The sequence below is a fragment of the Falco peregrinus genome, chromosome 10 (genome assembly GCF_023634155.1).
Source record: "Falco peregrinus isolate bFalPer1 chromosome 10, bFalPer1.pri, whole genome shotgun sequence".
NCBI lineage: Eukaryota > Metazoa > Chordata > Aves > Falconiformes > Falconidae > Falco > Falco peregrinus.
Genome location: NC_073730.1, coordinates 16,843,155 through 16,847,358, shown reverse-complemented (window position 1 = coordinate 16,847,358; position 4,204 = coordinate 16,843,155).

Below are 4,204 nucleotides of genomic sequence, written 5' to 3'. Positions count from 1 at the left end.
TACCAGAACTTCAACACTACTTCAAACTGTACAACTTCGAAAATGTACTAGTTACAAGATTAAATGTTAAGCCTATTTCAACGAGAACATAAACTCCTTTAAAACACTTAATATTAAAAGCTTGTTCATTGGCACCTGAAGCATCAAAAGATCTTGCTGCTTGTTTACAGCCTGTAATCTAGCCTGCTACACAGTGGAACATAGTTACTCTTTTGATTATAGTTTTGTATGTTGTGCATATATATGAGAAAATATCAGCTTCTTAATTTTTTTTCTCATTTTTAAAGCAATTTTATTCTGAAGCACTTGAGAATCTGTTATACTGAGCATAGCCAAATTCTTGTTTTGACTGTATTACGTCATAGTATAGAAAATATGTACCTATAGGAACTACTTTAAACCAAGGTCTTGTCAACTACATGATTGCTATTAAAACAGTCACTTTGCTATGACACACTTGCACAGAATCTGGGCTGTGACAGAAGACCTCTATAACAGTGATCATTTCTAAAGGGTGTGTAACAGTATTTGCAATGGTGAAAAAAACCATGTCCTGGAACTCTGTAATTTCAGCAGCAAATCCTGTATACTTGCATGTCTCTTAAGGCCCAGGCATGTTGATCTTCTGTTTAATGTATTTTATGTTAACACGATGTTTGGATAAGGGTATAAGCATGTTTGCCAGATGATTTCTTCCTGTGAAGGACCAGAACTATCCCACTTCTGACTCGAGTTTGAAAGACTTTCTGATTAATGCAAGATTCTATTAATGTCGGACTATTTGTCAGAAGCAGAAAGTATAAAAACCTTACCTTCTTGTTGATTACAAAAAGCTATCTTAAATTAAGCATAGGACTAATAAAACATCTTTTTATGGATTTAGGCCTGCCCTTGTTTGTAGTTTATACATCTTTAATAGCTATTTGTCCTGCAATAAAATATTACTGTTCACATTCAGGACTCCTTACCTTGCTGTCATGTGGATGTACTTTCTGACTGGGTTAATGGGAGCACAAGATCTCTTGCCTTGGAAATAGGAGGTGACAGAGGGAAGGGCAAGAATTCATTCTCTGCATTTCATCCATTCTATATAAACGTAGCGTTGTTAATGGCATGAAACAATTCTTTTGCCCCTTCTAATTCCAGCTTCCATGACTCTATATTGTCATGATGACTTAAAGACATAATGTCAGTGCTGCTAATCTGATAAACCATTTATTTGCAACCTAGAAGTCAGTTAAAGAGGATAACCTGTTCCTAATGCCTCCGGACATTAGGCTGAGCTCAGGGGAAAGGCAGATGGCCTCCAAGCTTAAGCGGGTAATGATTGTGTTTGCCCAAAGCTGTCACCACACTCAAGGAAGCAGGAATACCACTGGTGTAGATACCCCTTGCAAACAAGAAGCCGCTTAAACTAACCAAGTATTGTTAGTTACCTAACAATTAAAATGCATGCTAAGTTCTGTTACATCATTAACTTACCTTGATGATTGGTGAAAACAGCTGCATTAATGTGTCATTTTTATACTTGTGTCTACACTAGGAGATGTAAATGAAGGATAAGATAGTCACAAGCTTTAAAAAGTTTATCTGTCATTAATACCCAGAATATGTTACGGTTTTTTACTATCAGCTATGAGTTGGTCAGTCTGGAGGCAGAGTCAGTGATGTGAGAAGTTGTCCTCTTTGTCTCTGGGAGAAACGGGATTAGTTGAACTAACAAAAGATAAGCAGGCAGATGGCACATTATGGAGAACAAAGCACACAGTCAAAGCATGTAGGACAACTTGCCCTGGGGTTGGTTTGGCTTGGCACCCATTAGAACAATAATTTAGAGCAGAAGGTGAGAAAACCAAAATGTAAAGAAAAGAGAAAAATAGTTGTTGGGGTTCTCAATTTTTCTTATTCATATTTTTCTTTTCTCATTCAATTTTTCTTCTGGAAAATGTGTGGAAGGTATTCGGCTTGTACAAGCAGGTTTGCCACACATATGTAGACAGCGTGGTCCTAGAATACAAAGAAGACGCTCCTCAAGAAAAGAGGAATTCTACTGCTTCCTTGGCAAATAGGACAACTAAGGTAGCACAGCTGGAGGTGCCCAGAAATGCTGAGCTAGCATGTGCGGCAATTCCCTTGTGCAAAAGCCACTCAGAACTGCTAGGTCCCCAAGCGCTATCTTCTTCCCAGTTCTGATACTGGATCTTGATCTAATAGCTGGAGATGACATAGCTAAACTCCCCAGGCAAAAGGTTTGTATAACTTAGAAATGTGATATAGGTAGTAGACACTCGGTAGTCAGTGATGCATAAACTAAAAATAGACTTAGTTCTAGTCTTATGAAAAAATTGGCTCTGCTGTTTGTACAAGAAATATGGCTCAGTTTGGCCAAATACCTGCTTATAAAAAGGCACATCACAGTTCCATCTTTAATTCTTCTTGTATTCCAGATGGCTACTAACATTTTGTGACTGCTGTGTCTAACCTGTCACTGGGCTTGCTTTAGAGATGAGTGGAAGCTTGTGGTCAACTCCAGGATTTCCAACCTTTGTTTTCCAGTTTTTCTTAGGGATGTTTTCTACTAATTCATTCCGATTACTGGTTTGTTAGGGAATTTGATGACTACTGTGATATAAACGTCAATACTGGTTGCTTTGCTCCTGCCAAACTTTCTAATTTATCTAACTGGGTCACTGGTTCACTGAGGTGCACTTTAGGGAAAATCCTGCTGCAGCTCATCTGATATTGAGAAGCTGCAAAGGCTTCTTCCCTACAAAAAAAGGTTATTAGCACCAAGTCTGATGCATAAAAAATGAGCTATATGCTAATTCCTAGGGTTGGCGATATGACTAATCTGAGCATGAACGGAAGGCTCAGGCTTGGTAGGCATGATTCATGTAATCCTACTGGAGTCTGCAGAGGTTAGTGTCTTAATTGAATCATCAGCTTCTGATGTTCCTTCTCTTCTTGCCCGAGAGACTGAAGGAGCCTTAAACAGCACCACACCTTTTTCCCCAGCAGCCTGATAAAGCTCCTGACCTTAAGTTTGTAGGGCTCACGCTCAGACAATGAGCAGGAATGATGAACAGCATGATTCAGCATTGTCAGCTGATGTGGGTTGCTGATATTTCGTTTGTGTTTCTGATAAGAGGAAGCTAGGCAGCTTTTTACAGCTAGTTGAAGATGTTATCTTTAGTACTAAAAAATAAATTCACATAATGGTTTTGCATCTTATTTAAACTTTTAAATTCATGAAAATGCACTAACAGGCAATTCTTTATAACATTCCTTTCTGTTGCTTAAAGAGTTTTTTATTTGATTTTTTTTAAAAAATTAAAATTTTGAACTTGCTTAAACCAGCATTAATTCTGTCACTGGCTTCAACAGGACTAGGATTCAGCATCAGTGTCTATATTTGCAGCTCTGAATTTAGAACAAGTAGGAGAAAGCATTTGGTATGTTACAGACAAAAATTGTCTACAAGCTGTGTTCCATGCACAGTGAAAAATTATATATATTCTGTCTGCATACCTGTTTATCCAATTATTTTTTTTAAATAGCTCATTAAATTCCATATCTTAGAGTTAATAGATGCATGGTATCTTTGTAGCAGCCTCTACTTGCAGTGCTGGACAGAGCAAAAAATAAAAAAAAAAATTTTAAAAATATCTTGGAAGTTAGGTTCTAATCCTTCAAACTCACCTGGACCAAGAACTAATTTTGGTCTTCATCAAATGCAAGTAGAATTTGGCAACCCCATCCACCCCCAAAGGCAGGCAGTTGCACATAGGCCTAGGTTATTAAGCTGAGTCTCACGTGGCCTCTATGATATGGAGAAATAGTGTGAAATGGGGACAATGGACATCGACTGTGATTGTATATGTCTGCCCAGGAATGTGGGTATGGTGACCTGTCATGGGTGCGGTGTCTGGTCACATAGGCACACAGCTCTGAGGAGACGCCTACAGTTTTGAGGAGACGCCTGCCCTTCTTCCTCTAACAAAGGGGCTATTTAAAAAAGAGTGAGAAAAGGATGAGAGATATTCCAATGCTATCTAGAGGGAGGGAGTGCTAAGTCTCCTTGCTGGAGAAGATCGGATGGTCACAAGAACATGAATCACCTACAAACCTGCAAGACCACCACATTCCAGGCAAAGGACTGATAAGCTAATTAACATACGCAGCAAGAGTAAGCAGGTTTAGGTAA